Source organism: Natrix helvetica (assembly GCF_964273705.1).
Source record: "Natrix helvetica genome assembly, chromosome: 3".
NCBI classification, from domain to species: Eukaryota; Metazoa; Chordata; class Lepidosauria; order Squamata; family Natricidae; genus Natrix; species Natrix helvetica.
This window is the reverse complement of record NC_138549.1, coordinates 41562272-41572384: the sequence shown is the minus strand read 5'-3', so window position 1 is coordinate 41572384 and position 10113 is coordinate 41562272. Positions and strand designations below refer to the sequence as shown.

Genomic DNA, 10113 nt, shown 5'->3' with positions numbered 1-10113 from the left:
ATTCTGCGGACTGGTGCTAGTCTATGGAACGGGGGCTGGAGAACCTCTAGATCATTTCTATGACATCATGGGCCACCGATACATCATTTTTAAAAAATTTCTGTGAGATCACAACACAATGTCAATTTCAATTTTTAACACATTTTCCCATTTGACCCATCTGCATATTATACCAAAATTCTCAGCCCACTTTATCATACATACTTTATCCTGTTCCTCCTGTTTCAAATTTCAGCAAAAATTGTACATTTTAGCAATTGCATGTTCATCATCACTACCCAATTTTATTTTGAATTTTGCCTTAATTTGGTCTATACCATAAGTCTTTTGTCCATTTTAAATCATTTTTATCACTGTAAATAAAAAAGATCAACTGTTTATCTTTTATGATAGTTTTTTTTTTCCTATGATGTGCTCCTTGAGCTGAGATCCATAAAGGTATTTTTGGGGAAAACATGGATTTATATTTATTCCATATTTTCAATATAGCATATCTAATAATATGGTTTTTAAAGTTCATATTAATTTTAATGATCTTGTAACATAATATCCATGCCATCCAAATCTCTGTTCATGACCTTCTAACAGTAATAGTCTTGGATCTCAGCAACATTAATTCTTTTATGACCAAATGACAAGCAGGGAAATACACTTTCTTTTGCATCTTGTAACACAAATATAAAGTGGTGCATTAAATAGTATATGAAAGGGTATACAGTTTATATATGAAAATATAAGCACTCATGGTCTTCCCCCTTACCATTTAAATGTAAACATATATCAGTTCTTAAAACAAGTATTGTCGGAAACATAAATATGATTCTTGGCAAGACATTCATTTTTACTACAGAAATTCCCTCCAACAGTGACAATTTTAATTTCTCCCATCTTAACATGTCTTCCTTAATTTCAGTCCATGCCTTAATATAATTATTTGATAATAATATATAATTCATATTTATCATAGCAACACCCAAGTATTTTTATTTCTTTTAATCTTAAAACCAGTTTTTATCAATTCTATTTGATCTTCTAATTTTATATTTTTTGTGAACATCTTGTCTTCTGATTATTAATCTTAAAACTTGCTATTATACCAAAATCCTTTAATTTTCCCATTTAATGCTTCTACTCCCTCTAGTGGATCTTCTAAAATTAACACCAAATCATCTGCAAATACCCTTAATGTACACTATATTGCCAAAAGTATTCGCTCACCTGCCTTTACTCACATATGAACTTACTGTAAGTGACATCCCATTCCTAATCCATGGGGTTCAATATGACGTCGGTCCACCCTTTGCAGCTATAACAGCTTCAACTCTTCTGGGAAGGCTGTCCACAAGGTTCAGGAGTGTGTTGATGGGAATTTTTGACCATTCTTCCAGAAGCGCATTTGTGATGTCACAGACTGATGTTGGACAAGTTTATGTGGCCTACCACTTCGTGGCTGAGTTGCTGTCATTCCCAAACACTTCCACGTTCTTATAATACAGCTGACAGTTGACTGTGGAATATTTAGGAGTGAGGAAATTTCACGAATGAATTTGTTGCACAGGTGGCATCCTATCACAGTTCCATGCTGGAATTCACGGAGCTCCTGAGAGCGACCCGTTCTTTCACCAATGTTTGTAAAAACAGTCTGCATGCCTAGGTACTTGATTTTATACACCTGTGGCCATGGAAGTGATCAGAACACCTGATTCTGATTATTTGGATGGGTGAGCGAATACTTTTGGCAATATAGTACATATGTTTCTTTTAAATTTTTCACAACCATAATTCTCTTTCAGTTGATTTTTTTAAAATCCTGTCAGACAAGAAACAGTGTTTCACTTTTTAAAATAGTATTTTACTCCATTCTTCCGGCAAACTGCTCCCCTCAATGTTTTAACAGAATAAGAAAGTAGGAAGGGATCTTAGATGTCTTCTAATCCAGCAGTCACCAACCGGTGGTATGTGGGCCATTAGTGGTCCACGAGAAAAGTTTGGTGGTCCGCAGAAAAAATATTTGTATTTTTTTATATTGCACTAAATACTATTTATCTTTTTAAAAGATTCATATTAGTGGTTCGCGGGATTTAAAATTATGAATTTGGTGGTCCCTGAGGTCCGAAAGTTTGGCGACCCCTGTTCTAGTCCAATCCCCTGTTCAAGCATAAGATCCTACACCATTTCAGAAAAGTGGTTCTCCCATCTCTTTTTAAAAACCTCCAGTGTTGGCGCACTTACAACTTCTAGAGGCAAGTCATTCCAGTGATTAATTATTCTAATTGTCAGGAAATTTCTCCTTATTTCTAGGTTGCTTCTTTCTTTCATGGTTTATATAATGGAGAAAATGCAAACTGGGTAGGAAATATAGAAAGAAAGAGAAGATTATATGGAATTTAGCTAATAAAATTAGATGAAAAGCATGTGTTTTCATTCCCTTTGACAACCAGAAACAGCTTTTTTTTATAATTTATTGCGAGGGAGAGAGAAGCACCTGTGTTATCCTTTAGTTTCAATGAGCAGATGCCTGTGATTTAGCTAATTGATGACCTACCTTGAACTATAGAGGGAAATGTATGATCTGCTGCAAGTTAAATGAGCAGTTCAACGAAATATTTGAAAGCCACAGATTTTGTACCCATAATATAAAGAGCTTACAAGGAAGGAAATCTATTTTATTCAGGTTCAAGCAGAAGAAACCTCTGAGCCTTTAGATATTCTTGACCGAATGTCTATGCTGTGCTATTGTCCATGCTAATAGAATGCCATGAAAACAATGCTATTCTCAGCCCTCAAGTCTCCCAACAACTTACCACTGTTAGAACAGTTGGAAACAAATTATGACCTCAAGGGCAATTTGCAGAAATATCTCCCCCCCCCCACCTCTTAATAATACTAATTCAACTGAAAAAATGTGCAAAAAATCTTCAACGTTAAAACAGCCTTTAATTGTGATTATCTAGAAGTGCTTTCATAATGAATTACCTATACTTTTATCCAATCAGTCTTTTACTTAAAGACTACACTAAACACAACTGAGTACTGTTTTACATTGAAGTACTTATATTTGCCATAAAAAAATAATTGTGTCTGATTTACACTCCTGCCTAATCTGCTTGTACTCTTACCTAAAACACATACAGGTGAAACTCTAAAAATTAGAATATCGTGCAAAGGTTCATTTATTTCAGTAATGCAACTTAAAAGGTGAAACTAATATATGAGATAGACTCATTACATGCAAAGCAAGATAGTTCAAGCCATGATTTGTCATAACTGTGATGATTATGGCGTACAGCTCATGAAAACCCCAAATCCACAATCTCAGAAAATTAGAATATTACATGCAATCAATAAAACAAGGATTGTACATAGAACAATATCGGACCTCTGAAAAGTATAAGCATGCATATGTACTCAGTTTGTGCCCCTTTTGCAGCAATTACTGCCTCAATGCGGCGTGGCATGGAAGCTATCAGCCTGTTCTATATACAATCCTTGTTTTATTGATTGCATGTAATATTCTAATTTTCTGAGATTGTGGATTTGGGGTATTCATGAGCTGTAAGCCATAATCATCACAATTATGACAAATCACGACTTGAACTATCTTGCTTTGCATGTAATGAGTCTTATCTCATATATTAGTTTCACCTTTTAAGTTGAATTACTGAAATAAATGAACCTTTGCACGATATTCTAATTTTTCGAGTGTCACCTGTACATTGTCAAGAACATTTGATCAGTGTGACTCCAAATGATTTAATAACCCTTTGCTTTTGTTTTTGATTCCTATGATTTCTTCTTTGTATGATTTTTCCAATGCATCCACTTTTGCAGGCAGAAAGGCTATTTCTTCAGTTCTCCAGAAGAGGGTGGCCTTCTCCTTTTGAAGTTACAGATTCTCATCATGCCAGTCAGAGATCTGAACAGCAAAGGGGGAATTTATGCAAAACCAAACTGAAGAGCAATAAATATTTTATGTCATCTGTTTTTTTTAGAATTGAAATACGGGGAAATCTACTGTTCCATGTGCAAGTACACTTTATGATGATTGAAGACTTCTGCTCAAAAATTAGTTGAATGAGAATAAATTTGATACAGAAGTTCCTATAACAAGTAAATTAGGATAAGATTACAAATTAGCCACAGACTTTTTTATTATTATTATTAAACAAGATTTTATTGGTTTTCAAATATATAGGGAAGGGTAAATAGGTATACAAAATTTTTTGGCAGCTTTTATACTGCTGGTAGAGATCCCAGCACGATACTCATTTATATAACATTGTACAACAAATTTATAGAAGAAAACAGTAAACCAAATCTTACTCTATATTGTTGGTCTTGTGTTCCTACATGTTTCTCTTTGTCATTTTCTAATATATCACTAACTGCTATTGTTCCAAATAATTTTATTTTTGAGATCTGAGCCTTTTCAATATTGCTTCTTCCTCCCTGTTGCCAGAGAGAGCCTCAGTGCCCCCCTCCTTCCCGTCTTGGATCTTACTATCTTGTGTTTTACAGTCTCTTTCACTACTCCCACTCAGTTTCTCCTCTGAGAGTGGAAAATTCTTTTTAATGAAGGCCTCCGCCTCCTGGACTGTATTGATTCTAATCCTATTTCCCTCCCAGAAGATTAACATCCCCTCCGGAATCAGCCATTTAAACCAGATCCCTTTTTCATATAATTTTTTTGCTAGGGAGGAAAATTTCCTCCGTCACAGACTTTTTTTTAATGGTAAGGCTCCACAACCTTTGGTGCAAAACTTTAACTAGGTACACACTTAATGTTAGAGAACAATTTCTTCCATTCTCAGCCTTTGATCTTGATGGCTAATGGTTGTGCATGATGATGGGAAAGCTGCTATACAAGCACATATAATTCTTTATAAAACAAGAAATAATTGTCACAGTACTTCATTAGTGAGAGAGTCAGATTTCTTTGAGAAATAATGTTTTAGTCAGGTGTTCACTCTCTAGTACTGTAAACGCTAAACTGGGATGTTGAAAGATATATTTTAATTGTGAGGCAGCACCTTTACTCACATAAAGCAGCCTGGTATAATCCATTCCAAAACACATGCCACGATAGTGCAAAAAGTCTTTTCCTACAGCCTGCCTGCTGATGTTTTAAAAATACCCTTAAAATTCAGGGAGTGAAGTACATTCTACAGCTCTCAATCTGTCTGTCATAGTGCAAAGATAATAAATCTTACATATATATATATATATACTATAGATAACAGGGGTGGGTTTCCTCCAGTTCTCACCGGTATGCTAGAACCCATTCGTGAAATTTAGCGTATCTTTTGGAACCCGTTCATCTGGTGGCACAGTACCAGAATGCTCCTTCCCGCCGCTGCCCCATCGCTCACTCCCCCTGCCTGTCCAGTCGCTGCTCATTCGCTTGCTCGCCCCACCCGTCCACACCATGCTTTCCCCACCCACTGCTCACTGATTGGCTGGTCTTTCTGCTGCTCCCGGTAATGCAGGCTTCTTGGAGAGCATTAAGTTGCAGGCACAGTGGCGCACCAATTCCAGCAGCTGTGTTTTCCCTTGAAATTTGCTGTCCTGGCAACCCAAAGTAGAAATTCTCCCAGCGGCATCTCAGGTGCTCCCACCCTTAGCCCGGAGGGAGTGAGGACAGCTGGGCATAGTTTAGTGCCTCATGGCTCCCCTCAGATCATTGGGGGGCCTCCCGCGCCTGCTCACTCGCATGGCCTAAGTGGAAAGCGCAGGGATCTTAATATAGTCAGGCTGGGGAAGCTGGAACGGGAGGTTCCCTGGTGCTCATGGCCATGGCCACTGCTTGGGAGAAAAGCAGCTGGAATCTCAAGCGAGAGCCGCGGGGCGAGACACAAGCAATGAAATGGGTCACTGCGGGCATAAAAAGCGCCGAGCTTCTCTAGAGAGATGAAATGGCAGTGCCCTACTGGCAGAGCCTCCGGGTGAAAGACGAGTGAAGGACACAGTGACGGGAAAGACTGACCGTCCCCGAAGCCAGCTCTTGAGGAAGGAGACAGAGATGAGGCCCGGGACTCACTTCCCTGCCTCCTTCCTCCAAGAGCTGCAGGCGGCAGGGAAAATGAGGCTTCTTTGCCAGCTTCCCAGCTGGCAAAACAGAAATTTTCACCAACTGGAAGGTGTGTGTGTGTGTGTGTGTGTGTGTGAGAGAGAGAGAGAGAGAGAGAGAGAGAGAGAGAGAGAGAAAGAGAGAGAATAAAGGGAAGGAAGAGGGAGAGAGAGAGAAAAAAGAGGGAGACAAAGAGAAAAAGAGAGAGAAAGAAGGAAAGAAAAAGTAAGTGGGGGAGAGAGAGACAAGAAAGAAAGAAGGAAGGAAGGAACGAAGGAAGGGAAAGGAGGGAAAGAAAGAAAGAGGGAGAGAGATATTAGAAAGAAGGAAGGAAGGAAGGAAGGAAGGAAGGAAGGAAGGAAGGAAGGAAGGAAGAAAAAGAAAAAGAACTTATGATCACAAGTGAGCCCAAAATTTTGGTTGCTAAGCAAGAGCATTGTTAAATGAGTTTCACCACATTTTACAGGTTGGCCACTGCCACCTGGTCACATGACTGCCAAGCCACACCCACAAAATAGGCCACACCTACAAAATAGGTTCTAAAAAAATTTGAAACCCACCACTGATAGATAGATATAGATACTATAGATACTTAGACTTATATACTGCTTCACATTGCTTTACAGCCCTCTCTAACTGGTTTACAGAGTCAGCATATTGCTCCCAAAAATCTGGGTCCTCATTTTACCGACCTCAGAAGGGTGCAAGTCGACCTTGAGCTGGTCAGGATCAAACTGTTGGCAGTCAACAGAGTTAGCCTGCAATACTGCATTCTAACCACTGTGCCTCCGCAGTGATGAAAGGAATGGTGCTTAGAGAAAGATGTAAAAACAATGTGCAAAATCCTTTCTCACTTGCTTATGTTCCTCATTGAATATATATTTATGGCACATGAACCCAGGTTTTGAAGAATGTGTTAATAGGTTAGGCTGAATGCAGGGGTGAAATTCCGCAGGTTCTGACAATTTCTGGAGAACCAGTAGCGGAAATTTTGAGTAGTTTGGAGAACCAGCAAATACCACCTCTGGCTGGCCCCAGAGTGGAGTAGGAACGGGGATTTTGCAATATCCTTCTCCCAGGAGTGGAGAAGGAATGGGGATTTTGCAGTATCCTTCCCCTGTAGTGGGGTGGAAATGGAGATTTTGCAATATTCTTCCCCTGCCACGCACCAAGCCACACCCACAGAACCAGTAGTAAGAAAATTTGAACTTCACCACTGGCTGAGTTACTGGTATAGCTAAGGCACCAGTACTTTCAGCTGGTCTATTTTCAGAATATCTTTTCTAGATGAAAATGACTTTCAGGGAGTATGCACATGTGCCACAACACTGTAGGTTGACCTAAGTTCATCAGCAAAGAATGTTTATATAAAGAGACACACACATGCACACACGCACATGCACAAAGAGAAAGAGAGACATACACAAACCCACACACAACTTGTTTCGTACATTAACATCAGTTGGCATCATTCAGGTCCTATGTTAAAAGCTGTGTGTTTAGAATCACTGTAGATAAAAGTAATAATTAAGTCCCCTGAGGAAAAACCCTTTTTAATCAAAACAGTTTTCAAAAGGAAGAAGGAAAAAGATATATTTTTTTCCTTTAGGCAATCCCTTCTGCTAAAAGTAAGTCCTTCCTCTATTGACTTTTTTAAAAAAAATATTCGGGGTTACTCAAGGATTTTTTTGTTAGTAGTAAATCCTGAACTAGTCCATGAGTTAAAGAAATATAGGTTTAAAAAGCAACTGAAATACTGCTTGGTTGTGTGTTTGTGTGTGTGTGTTTAATTTTACCTCTTTCCAGAAGCATAATTTGCCTCATAATTTGATGCAACAAAATTTGAGAGCATTCAGATGACAATGTAGCCATTATTTGTGCAGGAAACAAGAGGATTATTTTAAAAGCCGTGCCCTTATTTAAATAGCTTTTATTTTTTTTAATGTAGGCAGCGTGTGAAATTCTCACGGCTTAAAATGTCTGTGACAGAGGGAAAACCAGTTTTTTTAGGACTTACTGTAACTTTCTAACACAATGTTGCTTATAAACAAGAAAAAAAACACACACAAGGCTGTGTTCAAGTGCCCTTACCTTCCCAATGATACTCAAAATACTTTGGTTCCTATGATCATTTATGACACTCATGTGACCTTAGGTATGCTGGCTTCCATTTGGGATCTGGAATGTGACTGTTTACAGCAGCTAACATTATCTGAGGCAAAGAAACACTTGAGAGCCTCGTTTGAGTGTGTATATGCTGAAAGAAGAGGAAAGGACAAATACTGACCTTTTTCTGACTAGAAATACTAAAACTTGAATCAGACCATTGATCCACCCATTTCCTAGATCTCAGCAATATAGTTATCAGTATTACCAGCAACACCTCGCTTGATTGCAGTCCTTCCTTCTTTATTTAAGAATATTTAAGCTAAAAAAATAAATATAGGAAGTTGGCATGGTGCAAACTAAAACACCAATCTCTGTGTCAGGCTCAGCATTATTTTGGTATGTCACTAGTTCTAATAGACATGAGAGAGGGGGGAGGGAGGGAGGGAGGGAGGGAGGGAGGAGGGGAGAGAGAGAGAGAGAGAATGCCTGGAAGTCTGCTCACCTGCCTGGTAAAAAAGACAAAGTTGAGTTAAAATGACAGAGACCATTCTAGGGGGGTCTAGTATGAATGGGGGGAAGCAAACCTACCACTTTTCCTTTTGGTAAATAAATTATTTTGTTATTGAAATTGCTTTATGCAATTGTCACATCATGTTCAGAACATAACAAATAGGCCGATCTGCTGCTGCTAATAATAATAATGATGATCATTAGAATTTGTAAAGTGGATACCAGCTCAAGGCAGTATATTATATAAAAATACAGAACAAATTATTAATTAACTAAATATATAGATGAATGAATTTTATTTTACATCATTGTAGCAAACTAGAATACTCCACTGTACAAACAAAAACTATTCTGCATTTGCAGTACTTACTCAATTTTATGAAAGGATGATTGTTTATAAAATTTTATTTCAAAGAAGAATTCAATATTGGAGAAAGGTCTAAAGATGAGGTGTGGTACTTCTTTATTTACATTATTGTAAATCGTGCAATATAATGTCTTCAATATAATTTCTACAATGACCATATTTTTTGCACTATAAGATGCTCCAGACCATAATACACACCTAGCTTTTGGGGAGGAAAACAAGGAAAAAAAAATCTGTCTCTGCCTCCCAGCATCCATTGGTATTCATATAGATAGCATCCTTACAGCAAATAATCTGGTCTGCTTCAGCACATTATTGCAGTCTGACTTAGCATGAGCAGCTGATTGGCAGCTGGATCGGCCCCTGGGAACACCGTCGATCAGCTGTTCCAGGCTGTGGGGATCACCTCCGCCTATCGCCGCCACCGCACATCCTGTTTTCCGCCTTTGCACACACTGTTTTCGGCCTCCATGCATCCTGTTTTCTAGGCAGCAGGGATCGCTGCCACTGCCTATTGCCACTAATGATTGCTGCCTATTGCCACTGCCACCGATTGCCACTGATCGCCACCAATCATTGCCGCCTATCACCACCAATCGCCACCACCACCACTGATCACTGCCACCAATTGATGGTGGCAAGAGGCAGTTGCAATGCCTGGAATGGGCTGGAAATGGGACACATGGAGGCAAAAATGGGGCACAGAGGCTGAAAACTGGGTGCACAGTGGCCAAAAACATGGCACGTGGAGACCAAAAACTGAAAGGTGGGGGCTGGTGGATGGGCAGGGCTTCAGCAATATTCACTTTATAAGATGCACAGACATTTCCACCCACTTTGTTGAGGGGAGAAGTGTGTCTTATAGACCAAAAATACAGTAGCTTTCTAGCCATCTGTAGATTTTTGATTGTTTATATCTCAATAAAACCTCAGGTGAAAATATGAGTGAAACCTCTTCTGGTGAACTTTGATAAATTATTATGCACATCCATAGAAGTTTCAGAGTAATGGAAAGATATGTAAACAACACAACACCTCACCAACTCTGACAAAATAAATC

The 10113-nt window shown here is 38.8% G+C and overlaps 1 protein-coding gene across 1 annotated transcript in view; it reads right to left on the bottom strand.

Moving 5' to 3' along the window:
* LOC309389125 (uncharacterized protein) overlaps positions 1-10113 on the bottom strand; it is an 811977-nt gene that overhangs the window by 287267 nt on the left and 514597 nt on the right. The window lies entirely within an intron of this gene.